This window comes from Nerophis ophidion, linkage group LG06, assembly GCF_033978795.1.
Source record: "Nerophis ophidion isolate RoL-2023_Sa linkage group LG06, RoL_Noph_v1.0, whole genome shotgun sequence".
In the NCBI taxonomy this organism is placed as follows: Eukaryota; Metazoa; Chordata; class Actinopteri; order Syngnathiformes; family Syngnathidae; genus Nerophis; species Nerophis ophidion.
Window position 1 is genome coordinate 77,085,901 of NC_084616.1, and position 16,733 is coordinate 77,102,633.

Here is a 16,733-nt window from a genome sequence, read left to right on the forward strand (position 1 = left end):
GGTAAAACAATAGACTATTGAAAAGTAGCTGTCTTTTTGGGCGAGATGTGGGCTACACCCTAGACTGATCTGCAGCGGCCGAATTGGGTGTGGCGTCCCGTCTTTTTGCCCGCGTGGGGCATAGGACAGGGCTCTTGGGGGCTGGCTGTCTCCTGCTTCTCCTGTGCCTTGTCCTCTGTCAAGGCACATTCACAGCAAACTTGATCAATTTTCGTCTCCAGCAGTTAGCCGAACATGCAACATTTTTTAAGATGTTGGAATATTACCGCAGTAAATCTCTTGCATTGATTGATTGAAACTTTATATTGGTAGATTGCACAGTACAGTAAATATTCCGTACAATTGACAACTAAATGGTAACACCCGAACAAGTTTTTCACCTTGTTTACGTAGGGTCCATGTTAATCAATTCATGGTAAAACAAACGACTATTGAAGGTTTCCACTCCAGAAAAGTAGCTGTCTTTTTGGACGAGATGTGGGCTACACCCTCGACTGGTCTGTAGCGGCCGACTTGGGTGTGGCGTCCCGTCTTTTTGCCCGCGTGGGGCATAGGGTAGGGCTCTTTCTGGCTTGGGGGCTGACTGTCTCCTGCTTCTCCCGTGCTTTGTCCTCTGTCAAGGCACATTCACAGCAAACTTGATCAATTTTCGTCTCCAGTAGTTAGCCGAACATGCAACATTTTTTAAGATGTTGGAATATTACCGCAGTAAATCTCTTGCATTGATTGATTGAAACTTTTTATTAGTAGATTGCACAGTACAGTACATATTCCGTACAATTGACCACGAAATGGTAACACCCGAATAAGTTTTTCAACTTCTTTATAAGTCGGGGTCGACATTAATCAATTCATGGTAAAACAAACGACTATTGGAAGTTTCCACTCCAAAAAGCAGCTGTCTTTTTGGACGAGGTGTGGGCTACACCCTAGACTGGTCTGTAGCGGCCGACTTGGGTGTGGCGTCCCGTCTTTTTGCCCGCGTGGGGCATAGGGTAGGGCTCTTTCTGGCTTGGGGGCTGGCTGTCTCCTGCATCTCCCGTGCCTTGTCCTCTGTCAAGGCACATTCACAGCAAACTTGATCAATTTTCGTCTCCAGCAGTTAGCCAAATATGCAACATTTTTTAAGATGTTGGAATATTACCGGAGTAAATCTCTTGCATTGATTAATTGAAACGTTTTATTGGTAGATTGCACACTACAGTAAATATTCCGTACAATTTACCACTAAATGGTAACACCCGAATAAGTTTTTCAACTTGTTTATAAGTCGGGGTCCACGTTAATCAATTCATGGTAAAACAAAAGACTATTGAAAAGTAGCTGTCTTTTTGGGCGAGATGTAGGCTACACCCTAGACTGATCTGCAGCGGCCGAATTGGGTGTGGCATCCCGTCTTTTTGCCCGCGTGGGGCATAGGACAGGGCTCTTGGGGGCTGGCTGTCTCCTGCTTCTCCCGTGCCTTGTCCTCTGTCAAGGCACATTCACAGCAAACTTGATCAATTTTCGTCTCCAGCAGTTAGCCAAATATGCAACATTTTTTAAGATGTTGGAATATTACCGCAGTAAATCTCTTGCATTGATTAATTGAAACGTTTTATTGGTAGATTGCACACTACAGTAAATATTCCGTACAATTGAAAACTAAATGGTAACACCCGAACAAGTTTTTCACCTTGTTTACGTAGGGTCCGTGTTAATCAATTCATGGTAAAACAAACGACTATTGAAGGTTTCCACTCCAGAAAAGTAGCTGTCTTTTTGGGCGAGATGTGGGCTACACCCTCGACAGGTCTGCAGCGGCTGACTTGGGTGTGGCGTCCCGTATTTCTGCCCGCGTGGGGCATAGGGTAGGGCTCCTTCTGGCTTGGGGGCTGGCTGTCTCCTGCTTCTCCCGTGCCTTGTCCTCTGTCAGGGCACATTCACAGCACATTTGATAAATTTTCGTCTCCAGTAGTTAGCCGAACATGCAACATTTTTTAAGATGTTGGAATATTACCGGAGTAAATCTCTTGCATTGATTGATTGAAACTTTTTATTAGTAGATTGCACAGTACAGTACATATTCCGTACAATTGACCACGAAATGGTAACACCCGAATAAGTTTTTCAACTTCTTTATAAGTCGGGGTCGACATTAATCAATTCATGGTAAAACAAACGACTATTGGAAGTTTCCACTCCAAAAAGTAGCTGTCTTTTTGGACGAGATGTGGGCTACACCCTCGACTGGTCTGCAGCGGCCGACTTGGGTGTGGCATCCTGTCTTTTTGCCCGCGTGGGGCATAGGGTAGGGCTCCTTCTGGCTTGGGGGCTGGCTGTCTCCTGCTTCTCCCGTGCCTTGTCCTCTGTCAAGGCCCATTCACAGCACATTTGATACATTTTTGTCTCCAGTAGTTAGCCGAACATGCAACATTTTTTAAGATGTTGGAATATTACCGCAGTAAATCTCTTGCATTGATTGATTGAAACTTTATATTGGTAGATTGCACAGTACAGTAAATATTCCGTACAATTGACAACTAAATGGTAACACCCGAACAAGTTTTTCACCTTGTTTACGTAGGGTCCACGTTAATCAATTCATGGTAAAACAAACGAATATTGAAGGTTTCCACTCCAAAAAGTAGCTGTCTTTTTGGACGAGATGTGGGCTACACCCTCGACTGGTCTGCAGCGGCCGACTTGGGTGTGGCGTCCCGTATTTCTGCCCGCGTGGGGCATAGGGTAGGGCTCCTTCTGGCTTGGGGGCTGGCTGTCTCCTGCTTCTCCCGTGCCTTGTCCTCTGTCAAGGCACATTCACAGCAAACTTGATAAATTTTCGTCTCCAGTAGTTAGCCGAACATGCAACATTTTTTAAGATGTTGGAATATTACCGGAATAAATCTCTTGCATTGATTGATTGAAACTTTTTATTAGTAGATTGCACAATACAGTAAATATTCCGTACAATTGACCACTAAATGGTAACACCCGAATAAGTTTTTCAACTTGTTTATAAGTCGGGGTCCACGTTAATCAATTCATAGTAAAACAAACGAATATTGAAGGTTTCCACTCCAAAAAGTAGCTGTCTTTTTGGACGAGATGCGGGCTACACCCTCGACTGGTCTGTAGCGGCCCACTTGGGTGTGGCGTCCTGTCTTTTTGCCCGCATGGGGCATAGGGTAGGGCTCCTTCTGGCTTGGGGGCTGGCTGTCTCCTGCTTCTCCCGTGCCTTGTCCTCTGTCAAGGCACATTCACAGCACATTTGATCAAGTGTCTAGTAGTTAGCCGAACATGCAACATTTTTTAAGATGTTAGAATATTACCGCAGTATATCTCTTGCATTGATTGATTGAAACATTTATTAGTATATGGCACAGTACACTAAATATTCCGTACAATTGACAACTAAATGGCAACACCAGAATAAGTTTTTCAACTTGTTTAAGTTGGGTCCATGTTAATCAATTCATGGTAAAACAAACGACTATTGAAGGTTTCCCCACTAAAAAGTAGCTGTCTTTTTGGGCGAGATGTGGACTACACCCTAGACTGGTCTGCAGCGGCCCACTTGGGTGTGGCGTCCCGTCTTTTTGGCTTGGGGGCTGGCTGTCTCATGCATCTCCTGTGCCTTGTCCTCTGTCAAGGCACATTCACTGTACATTTGATCAATTTTCGTCTCCAGTAGTTAGCCGAACATGCAAAAATGTTTAAGATGTTGGAATTAGAGATGTCCGATAATGGCTTTTTTGCTGATATACGATATTCTGATATCGTCTAACTCTTAATTACAGATACCGATATCAACCGATACCAATATATACAGTCGAGGAATTAACACATTATTATGTTTAATTTTGTTGTGATGCCCCGCTGGATGCATTAAACAATGTAACAAGGTTTTCCAAAATAAATCCGGACAAGGCTTGCAGGTAGGAACATATTTAATGATCTTCACTCAAAAAGGTAGAAAAACGGAAAACAAGGCTGATTGCACTTGGAGTTAAAGTATATACTCAGCATAGACTGTGGCATAGCAAGAAACAAACATGAAACTGTGGCATGAAACAACTAGCATGACTATGGAAACAGACCTTAAACGAGCAATGACGCCAGTCCGACTGACTGACAAAGGCGGTTTAAATAGTCTCTCGATTAGAGCCAGGTGAGCGTCCGAACACCAGCGGCAGGTGAGAATCCTATGCAACCATGGCAACCAAAACAAACAAGAGTGCACAAAAAAACAGAACATAACGGAAGCATGATCCGGACCACGGATCATGACAATTATTGTTTATTTGTATTTACAAAATGGTTTGAATGTTTGATAATATATTTTTGCATACTTAGATAATATTTAAGTTGACATAATTTGCGATTACATGGAGTATTTTTTTTATTGTCCTAAAATAGAAGGAAAGAATACATTTAGTAAGATAAGTTACGGTACTTTTGGCGGGCCTTGAGTTTGACACATGTACCATAGATTAATAATAATAATGGATTAGATTTATATAGCGCTTTTCGGGACACTTTTCAGTCATTCACAGATTGATGGTGGTAAGCTACATTTGTACATTTGTACATATTGTACCATATGTCCCGGCAAGAAATCTGCGTTCAAAGGACTCCGGCTTATTAGTGATTCCCAGAGCCCAAAAAAAGTCTGCGGGCTATAGAGCGTTTTCATTTCGGGCTCCAGTACTCTGGAATGCCCTCCCGGTAAAAGTTCGAGATGCTACCTCAGTAGAAGCATTTAAGTCTCACCTTAAAACTCATTTGTATACTCTAGTCTTTAAATACACTCCCTTTTTAGACCAGTTGATCTGCCGTTTCTTTTCTTTTTCTCCTATGTCCCATTCTCCCTTGTGGAGGGGGTCCGGTCCGATCCGCTGGCCATGTACTGCTTGCCTGTGTATCGGCTGGGGACGTCTCTGTGCTGCTGATCCGCCTCTGCTTGGGATGGTTTCCTGCTGGCTCCGCTGTGAACGGGACTCTCGCTGCTGTGTTGGATCCGCTTTGGACTGGACTCTCGCGACTGTGTTGGATCCATTATGGATTGAACTTTCACAGTATCATGTTAGACCCGCTCGACATCCATTGCTTTCCTCCTCTCCAAGGTTCTCATAGTCATCATTGTCACCGACGTCCCACTGGGTGTGAGTATTCCTTGCCCTTATGTGGGCCTACCGAGGATGTTGTAGTGGTTTGTGCAGCCCTTTGAGACACTAGTGATTTAGGGCTATATAAGTAAACATTGATGGATTGATTGATTGATTTGTTGCCCTGGGGTAGACTGACGGAAGCAATGTGGATGCATTGTCTTGCCCAAGGACACAACAGCCGTAACTAGTATGCCGGAAGCTGGAACCCAACCAGGAAACTTCAAGTTGCCGGACGGCCTCTCTACCAGCTGAGCCACGCCGCCTCACTGCACATTACGCACATTAGTGAGCACCCGGGCTGGTGGCTCCAACGGTCAGCGGCAGTGAAAAGATCTGTGTGTGGCGGTCGCTGCCATTCCGGGGTCTCTCTATTCTCCTCCCGAGCCTTTTGTGTCTCTTCCAAGAAAAGTAAGTTCAGCCAGCCACAAAGGGAGTGGCGAGAGGAGGGAAAGTGAGGCTGAGCACTTCTTTCTTTGTCCCACTTCAAAGGCTACTCTTGCTACTCTGGTGCCAGTCATTCAGTCCGGGCCAACAAAAGACTGGAAAAAAGTTTTTCTTTGTTTGTTTTTTTTATTCCTTCTGACATGCACACACGCTGCATTGTGAGTTAAGAGGAAAAGATTTAAGACCATGGGGCCCAAACTTAGTAGAGAAGACAACTGAAGTAGCTACATGGAGCGACTTTACGTAGCGTAACTGCATTTCCCGGTCGTGTGGCGGTGACCTGGCTAGTTTTCGAACCGGTCGGGACTCCTGGAGTTTGGCTATTTTTAGACTCATGTAGCGAGGTAGCCTATGTCAAAGCTGTGAAGGAAAATTGACTGCAAAAATGGACAAAAAAAGACCAAGAGAGTCTGTGATGACTGTTTGGTTTACGAATGATGAGTCACGATGGGCTAAGATTCGGGCAAAACATTACAAAGTGGTCAATCAGAGGCAAGATTACGCGACATTGAAAAAAAGAAACATACCTTATTTTTTCGCACTATAAGGCGCACTTAAATTCCTTTCATTCTCTCAAATACCTGATGTACAAATTCATTGTGTTTGTGCTTACTGACATCAAAGCAATTTTATCTGGTACTCGGTGTAATGAAAAGTGTAACCAGTAGATGGCAGTCACACATATGCGATACATGTAGTCATTAGTCCAGGGGTAGGGAACCTATGGCTCTAGAACCAGATGTGGCTCTTTTGATGACTGCATCTGGCTCTCAGATACATCTTAGCTGACATTGCTTAACACAATAAGTAATGCATAATTCCGTTGTTAATCACGATGTTAAAAATAACGTTCAAAATATAAAACACGAGAGGAGGGAAAGTGAGGCTGAGCACTTCTTTCTTTGTCCCACTTCAAAGGCTACTCTTGCTACTCTGGTGCCAGTCATTCAGTTCGGGCCAACAAAAGTCTGGAAAAAAGTTTTTTTTGTTTGTGTTTTTATTCCTTCTGACATGCACACACGCTGCATTGTGAGTTAAGAGGAAAAGATTTAAGACCATGGGGCCCAAACTTAGTAGAGAAGACAACTGAAGTAGCTACATGGAGCGGCTTTACGTAGTGTAACTGCATTTCCCGGTCGTGTGGCGGTGACCTGGCTACTTTTCGAACCGGTCGGGACTCCTGGAGTTTGGTTATTTTTAGACTCGTGTAGCGAGGTAGCCTACGTCAAAGCTACAAGCTAATGTGAAGGAAAATGGACTTCCAAAATGGACTGTAAAAATGGACGAAAAAAGACCAAGAGAGTCTGTGATGACTGTTTGGTTTACGAATGATGAGTCACGATGGGCTAAGATTCGGGCAAAACATAACAAAGTGGTCAATCAGAGGCAAGATTGCGCAAAATTGAAAAATAGAAACATACCTTATTTTTTCGCACTATAAGGCGCACTTAAATTCCTTTCATTCTCTCAAATACCTGATGTACAAATTCATTGTGTTTGTGCTTACTGACATCAAAGCAATTTTATCTGGTACTCGGTGTAATGAAAAGTGTAACCAGTAGATGGCAGTCACACATATGCGATACATGTAGTCATTAGTCCAGGGGTAGGGAACCTATGGCTCCAGAGCCAGATGTGGCTCTTTTGATGACTGCATCTGGCTCTCAGATAAATCTTAGCTGACATTGCTTAACACGATAAGTAATGCATAATTCCGCTGTTAATCACGATGTTAAAAATAACGTTCAAAATATAAAACACGAGAGGAGGGAAAGTGAGGCTGAGCACTTCTTTCTTTGTCCGACTTCAAAGGCTACTCTTGCTACTCTGGTGCCAGTCATTCAGTTCGGGCCAACAAAAGTTTGGAAAAAAGTTTTTTTTGTTGTTTTTTTTATTCCTTCTGACATGCACACACGCTGCATTGTGAGTTAAGAGGGAAAGATTTAAGACCATGGGGCCCAAACTTAGTAGAGAAGACAACTGAAGTAGCTACATGGAGCGACTTTACGTAGCGTAACTGCATTTCCCGGTCGTGTGGCGGTGATGTGGCTAGTTTTTGAACCGGTCGGGACTATTTTTAGACTCGTGTAGCGAGGTAGCCTACGTCAAAGCTACAAGCTAATGTGAAGGAAAATGGACTTCCAAAATGGACGAAAAAAGACCAAGAGAGTCTGTGATGACTGTTTGGTTTACGAATGATGAGTCACAATCGGCTAAGATTCGGGCAAAACATAACAAAGTGGTCAATCAGAGGCAAGATCGCGCAAAATTTAAAAAAAGAAGCATACCTTATTTTTTCGCACTATAAGGCGCACTTAAATTCCTTTCATTTTCTCAAATACCTGATGTACAAATTCATTGTGTTTGTGCTTACTGACATCAAAGCAATTTTATCTGGTACTCGGTGTAATGAAAAGTGTAACCAGTAGATGGCAGTCACACATATGCGATACATGTAGTCATTAGTCCAGGGGTAGGGAACCTTTGGCTCTAGAACCAGATGTGGCTCTTTTGATGACTGCATCTGGCTCTCAGATACATCTTAGCTGACATTGCTTAACACGATAAGTAATGAATAATTCCGCTGTTAATCACGATGTTAAAAATAACGTTCAAAATATAAAACACGAGAGGAGGGAAAGTGAGGCTGAGCACTTCTTTCTTTGTCCGACTTCAAAGGCTACTCTTGCTACTCTGGTGCCAGTCATTCAGTTCGGGCCAACAAAAGTCTGGAAAAAAGTTTTTTTTGTTTGTTTTTTTATTCCTTCTGACATGCACACACGCTGCATTGTGAGTTAAGAGGGAAAGATTTAAGACCATGGGGCCCAAACTTAGTAGAGAAGACAACTGAAGTAGCTACATGGAGCGACTTTACGTAGCGTAACTGCATTTTCCGGTCGTGTGGCGGTGATGTGGCTACTTTTTGAACCGGTCGGGACTATTTTTAGACTCGTGTAGCGAGGTAGCCTACGTCAAAGCTACAAGCTAATGTGAAGGAAAATGGACTGCAAAAATGGACGAAAAAAGACCAAGAGAGTCTGTGATGACTCTTTGGTTTACAAATGATGAGTCACGATGGGCTAAGATTCGGGCAAAACATAACAAAGTGGTCAATCAGAGGCAAGATCGCGCAAAATTTAAAAAAAGAAACATACCTTAATTTTTCGCACTTAAATTCCTTTCATTCTCTCAAATACCTGATGTACAAATTCATTCTGTTTGTGCTTACTGACATCAAAGCAATTTTATCTGGTACTCGGTGTAATGAAAAGTGTAACCAGTAGATGGCAGTCACACATATGCAATACTTGTAGTCATTAGTCCAGGGGTAGGGAACCTATGGCTCTAGAACCAGATGTGGCTCTTTTGATGACTGCATCTGGCTCTCAGATAAATCTTAGCTGACATTGCTTAACACGATAAGTAATGAATAATTCCGCTGTTAATCACGATGTTAAAAATAACGTTCAAAATATAAAACACGAGAGGAGGGAAAGTGAGGCTGAGCACTTCTTTCTTTGTCCGACTTCAAAGGCTACTCTTGCTACTCTGGTGCCAGTCATTCAGTCCGGGCCAACAAAAGTCTGGAAAAAAGTTTTTTTTGTTTGTGTTTTTATTCCTTCTGACATGCACACACGCTGCATTGTGAGTTAAGAGGAAAAGATTTAAGACCATGGGGCCCAAACTTAGTAGAGAAGACAACTGAAGTAGCTACATGGAGCGACTTTACGTAGCGTAACTGCCTTTCCCGGTCGTGTGGCGGTGACCTGGCTACTTTTTGAACCGGTCGGGACTATTTTTAGACTCGTGTAGCGAGGTAGCCTACGTCAAAGCTACAAGCTAATGTGAAGGAAAATGGACTTCCAAAATGGACGAAAAAAGACCAAGAGAGTCTGTGATGACTGTTTGGTTTACGAATGATGAGTCACGATGGGCTAAGATTCGGGCAAAACATAACAAAGTGGTCAATCAGAGGCAAGATTGCGCAAAATTGAAAAATAGAAACATACTTTATTTTTTCGCACTATAAGACGCACTTAAATTCCTTTCATTCTCTCAAATACCTGATGTACAAATTCATTGTGTTTGTGCTTACTGACATCAAAGCAATTTTATCTGGTACTCGGTGTAATGAAAAGTGTAACCAGTAGATGGCAGTCACACATATGCAATACTTGTAGTCATTAGTCCAGGGGTAGGGAACCTATGGCTCTAGAACCAGATGTGGCTCTTTTGATGACTGCATCTGGCTCTCAGATACATCTTAGCTGACATTGCTTAACACGATAAATAATGAATAATTCCGCTGTTAATCACGATGTTAAAAATAACGTTCAAAATATAAAACATTCTCATGCATTTTAATCCATCCATCCGTTTCCTACCGCACCTGTTCAAGAAATAACAATGTTATCAAAAATAATTACACTTATTATACTCTAAAAATGTTGGTCTTACTTAAAAAATGCACGCATTTAGTTATATTAAGTGTTAAAAAAATATGATATGGCTCTCACGGAAATACATTTTAAAATATTTGGCTTTCATGGCTCCGTCAGCCAAAAAGGTTCCCGACCCCTGCTTTAGTCAATAGTCAATAACTCTAACCTGCTAGCAAGTACAGGTTAGCAAGCAAGCCCAAAACGTTGACGTTTCATTGGGAATATAGAACAAGGAACCATGCAGAGACAGAGTTCAATTTAGCTCATGAGGAGAACGCATGGAGCTGCACACTTAGTCACAGTCTCGCCCTACGCTCTAATGTTCAGCTCCCGCGTCGCTCTATTTATTCAGGAGTTCCATAGTCGACATCACTGGGGCCGCCTCTAAAAGGATTGTTCACATATATTATGCAAAGCAGGTCCAGTACGCAAAATATGTGACGGAATGTGCTGGGCCTTGTGATTTAAATGGGTTAAATAAATGGGTTGTACTTGTATAGCGCTTTTCTACCTTCAAGGTACTCAAAGCGCTTTGACACTACTTCCACATTTACCCATTCACACACACATTCACACACTGATGGAGGGAGCTGCCATGCAAGGCGCCAACTAGCACCCATCAGGAGCAAGGGTGAAGTGTCTTGCTCAGGACACAACGGACGTGACGAGGTTGGTACTAGGTGGGATTTGAACCAGGGACCCTCGGGTTGCGTACGGCCACTCTCCCACTGCGCCACGCCGTCCTTGTTTCTGCTTTGTCTGCGGCCCTGCGATGAGGTGGCGACTTGTCCAGGGTGTACCCCGCCTTCCGCCCGATTGTAGCTGAGATAGGCGCCAGCGACCCCAAAAGGGAATAAGCGGTAGAAAATGGATGGATGGATGCTTTGTCTGCGTGCTGTCATCTTATCTTCGCCGAGGTCCTTGAAGTCCTTGGCTGTTAGCGGGCTAAAACAAACATCAAAATGACATCCGCGGCTGAGGCCACCCCTCGGACAAGAAGTTTTGTCCTTGCACAGATAGAATAAATGCAGTTTGAGCACAATAGCTAACAACTATGGCAACGGACTTTAAGCATACTTAAGTTTTCTGATAATATATATACATGTGTGACAGTCTCTTGTTGACCACCAAGGAAGGACATTGTTGCGCAGGTTAGACTTTCTTTTAGTTTTCAGTAATAAAAAGTCTCTACTGGTTGCTTTTCAGCCTGGCCGTGTCCTGCTCCACCTTTTCAGTCGCGTGCGTCTTCGTCTTCGTTCAGCATCGGCTTCCTTCTGGCTCCTTTTCTCTCCGTCTCTCCCCCCCCGGCGTTTATGGTTGCTGCCCTTTTATATAGTGCGAGAGGAGATTTAAATTGTGCCCAGCTGGGCGACCCACGCACCTGATAATATTTGCGGTCGCGCCCCGCCTCGCTGCTTGCTCGCAGTCCACGCCTCCTCGCCGCCATCTTGGGCCGGGCTCTGGCGTGCCCTGCCTCGCTGTCTGACTGCTGGCCACGCCCCTCCACAACATGATTATTCTAACATTTATTCTGTCCGCTCGCCATTACGTCTCTGTATTTACTTCCAGAGAAATGACTTAGTCCTTTACTTCCATGAAAGAAGGAAACAAAACACAGAACATTCACCATCGCTTCACTTCACTTTCCAAGCAAGTAAGTAGAGAACCAGAGGCCGGCTCTGTGTTATTGTGCCCTAGAGTGGTATAAGTCTCTCATTGCTACACACTTTTTGAATCGTGCACACACACACACACACACACACACACACACACACACACACTAGGAACACCGCCGCAGTCTTTCTGGCCTGCACTTGTTGCTAATGAGTTGTTAGGAGATGGCAGTCATTTCCTCCCTGGTTTTGTCTCCATATTGTCCCATTAAGACCCTCATCAATCACCGGGTCACATGACCTCCTGGGGGGCTGCCGCACTTTTTAAGTTAGCGTTGTTAAAGATAGGAAATACTACAGAGCCTGCGGCTGCACACTTGTGGGAAACATTACAATTTCTCTTGAAAGACTTCTTTCTCAGATAGAGTGTAGTTGCTTTGTATAGAAATACAGTGATAACTCTACTTAAGAGTTTTTCCGGATTAGATGAATGATCTATGGACCCCGGAATAGTATTTGATTAGTGTTAAAATAATAAAGTGCTGGCTGTCCAGAGTCGGGACTTGGGGTGGATCACTCACCTGTGGATAGGTTGGGGACATCTCTGGACTGCTGACCTGTCTCCGCTCCGGATGGTCTCCTGCTGGCCGCACTATGGACTGGACTCTCATTATAATGTTAGATCCACTATGGACTGGACTCTCACTATTATGTTAGATCCACTATGGACTAGACTCTTACTATTATGTTAGATCCACTATGGACTGGACTCTCACTATTATGTTAGATCCACTATGGACTAGACTCTCACTATTATGTTAGATCCACTGTGGACTGGACTCTCATTATTATGTAAGATCCACTATGGAATGGACTCTCACTATTATGTTGGATCCACTATGGACTGGACTCTCACTATTATGTTGGATCCACTATGGACTGGACTCTCACTATTATGTTAGATCCACTATGGACTGGACTCTCACTATTATGTTAGATCCACTATGGACTGGACTCTCACTATTATGTTAGACGCACTATGGACTAGACTCTTACTATTATGTTAGATCCACTATGGACTGGACTCTCACTATTATGTTAGATCCACTATGGACTGGACTCTCACTATTATGTTAGATCCACTATGGACTGGACTCTCACAATATTATGTTAGATCCACTATGGACTGGATTCTCACAATAATATTTAAGATCCACTATGGACTGAACTCTCACTAGTATGTTAGATCCACTATGGACTGGACTCTCACAATATTATGTTAGATCCACTATGGACTGGACTCTCACTATTATGTTAGATCCACTATGGACTGGACTCTCACTATTATGTTAGATCCACTATGGACTAGACTCTCACTATTATGTTAGATCCACTGTGGACTGGACTCTCATTATTATGTAAGATCCACTATGGAATGGACTCTCACTATTATGTTGGATCCACTATGGACTGGACTCTCACACTATTATGTTAGATCCACTATGGACTGGACTTTCACAATGTTATGTTAGAACCACTATGGACTGGACTCTCACTATTATGTTAGACGCACTATGGACTAGACTCTTACTATTATGTTAGATCCACTATGGACTGGACTCTCACTATTATGTTAGATCCACTATGGACTGGACTCTCACTATTATGTTAGATCCACTATGGACTGGACTCTCACAATATTATGTTAGATCCACTATGGACTGGATTCTCACAATAATATTTAAGATCCACTATGGACTGAACTCTCACTAGTATGTTAGATCCACTATGGACTGGACTCTCACGATATTATGTTAGATCCACTATGGACTGGACTCTCACTATTATGTTAGATCCACTATGGACTGGACTCTCACTATTATGTTAGATCCACTGTGGACTGGACTCTCACTATTATGTTAGATCCACTATGGACTGGACTCTCACACTATTATGTTAGATCCACTATGGACTGGACTCTCACTATTATGTTAGATCCACTATGGACTGGACTCACACTATTATGTTGGATCCACTATGGACTGGACTCTCACTATTATGTTAGATCCACTATGGACTGGACTCTCACTATTATGTTAGATCCACTATGGACTGGACTCTCACACTATTATGTTAGATCCACTATGGACTGGACTCTCACTATTATGTTAGATCCACTATGGACTGGACTCACACTATTATGTTAGATCCACTATGGACTGGACTCACACTATTATGTTGGATCCACTATGGACTGGACTCTCACTATTATGTTAGATCCACTATGGACTGGACTCTCACTATTATGTTAGATCCACTATGGACTGGACTCACACTATTATGTTAGATCCACTATGGACTGGACTCTCACACTATTATGTTAGATCCACTATGGACTGGACTCTCACTATTATGTTAGATCCACTATGGACTGGACTCACACTATTATGTTAGATCCACTATGGACTGGACTCACACTATTATGTTGGATCCACTATGGACTGGACTCTCACTATTATGTTAGATCCACTATGGACTGGACTCTCACTATTATGTTAGATCCACTATGGACTGGACTCACACTATTATGTTAGATCCACTATGGACTGGACTCACACTATTATGTTGGATCCACTATGGACTGGACTCTCACTATTATGTTAGATCCACTATGGACTGGACTCTCACTATTATGTTAGATCCACTATGGACTGGACTCTCACACTATTATGTTAGATCCACTATGGACTGGACTCTCACTATTATGTTAGATCCACTATGGACTGGACATTCACACTATCATGTTAGATCCACTATGGACTGGACTCTCACACTATTATGTTAGATCCACTATGGACTGGACATTCACAATATTATGTTAGATCCACTATGGACTGGACTCTCACTATCATGTTAGATCCACTATGGACTGGACTCTCACTATTATGTTAGATCCACTATGGACTGGACTCTCACTATTATGTTAGATCCACTATGGACTGGACTCTCACTATTATGTTAGATCCACTATGGACTGGACTCTCACTATTATGTTAGATCCACTATGGACTGGACTCTCACTATCATGTAGATCCACTCGACGTCCATTGCATCCAGTCTCTCCTAGTAATTCACATTCACATCCCGCTGGGTTGTGAGTTTTTCCTTGCCCTGATGTGGGATCTGAACCGAGGATGTCGTTGTGGCTTGTGCAGCCCTTTGAGACACTTGTGATTTAGAGCTATATAAATAAATGTATTCAGTTATATTTCTAATTTCCTTCATGGATCTAAACTTTACCGCTGTCAGTATTTAAACAAATATTTGTAGTGTAGTAGTTGTTGTAGCTGCGTCATGACCACAGAGTGCTAACTAGCTGATGCTGCTATATTGACAAATTTAGCTGCTGCTGCTGCATTGCCCCTGAGTTGGTGGCTGTGTTCTTCACTGGCAGCCCAGTGAGAGCAGACATTGTACAGTAAGTGATTGTTTTATTATGTTAGTAGTTTGTACATCTTGTTTAGCACTTAGCAATACTGCTACGTGATGCTTAGTGTTTCACTCAAGTTGGATCTGTTTAGTACACAGCTTCTAAAGCATGTAGCTCATCTTCTTTATATTCAGGCTCAAAAATCGAAACTTCCGTATCATAATTTGTCCCAATGTAGACTTTGTTTTCTGTCAGGATTAGTAGTAGTTGTTGCTGAAAAGCGAATGTCTGTGAAATGAATACGCCGCTGAATGCTTAAAATGAGCAAAATAAATGGCGACTTGTCCGACTTGTCCTATCTCACCCGGATGTAGCTGAGATAGGCACCAGCGCCCCCCGTGACCCCAAAGGGAATAAGCGGTAGAAAATGGATGGATGTTATTTAAGAAATTGCCTGTTACTACATTGCATATAAAGGTTGTTGTTGTTTTTAGAGCGCTTTAGAGTGAATATCATTTGTTTGCTGACTTTTGCTAGCTTTTATTTACAATTTAGAATGCATAAAATAAATGAAAAACATGTTTTTGTCTCGCATTGTGAATGATAAACAAAATGAAATAATAAAAAAAAAATTGCTGACTTTTGCTAGCCTTTGTTTACAATTTACAATACATAAAATAAATGAAAATACCCAATCATGGCACCCACCTGTTCCCAATTAGCCCGCACACCTGTGGGATGTTTCAAATAAGTGTTTGATGAGCATGCCTCAACTTTATCAGTATTTATTGCCACCTTTCCCAACTTCTTTGTCACGTGTTGCTGGCATCAATTTCTAAAGTTAATGATTATTTGCGGGGAAAAAAAATGTTTATCAGTTTTAACATCAAATATGTTGTCTTTGTAGCATATTCAACTGAATATGGCTTGAAAATTATTTGCAAATCATTGTATTCTGTTTATATTTACATCTAACACAATTTCCCAACTCATATGGAAACAGGGTTTGTATATATATATATATATATATATATATATATATATATATATATATATATATATATATATATATATATATACATGTATATGTATGTATACATATATACACATACATAATAGGGGTATCAAAAAATAGTTGAAAATAAATAAAAAACATGCTTTTGTCTTACATTGTGAATGATAAACAAAATGAAATAATTAAAAAAAAATCGCTGACTTTTGCTTGCTTTTATTTACAATTTAGAATGCATACAATAAATGAAAAAACATATTTTGTCTCACAATGGGAATGATAAACAAAATGAAATAATTAAAAAAAATCGCTGACTTTTGCTAGCTTTTATTTACAATTTAGAATGCATAAAATGAATGAAAAACATGTTTTTGTCTCACATTATGAATGATAAACAAAATTTTATGATAATAAAAATTCACTGACTTTTGCTAGCCTTTATTTAGAATTTAGAATGCATAAAATGAATGAAAAACATGTTTTTGTCTCACATTGTGAATGATAAACAAAATGAAATAATTAAAAAAACATTTGCTGACTTTTGCTAGCCTTTATTTACAATTTAGAATGCATAAAATAAATGAAAAACATGTTTTTGTCTCACATTATGAATGATAAACAAAATTTAATGATAATAAAAAT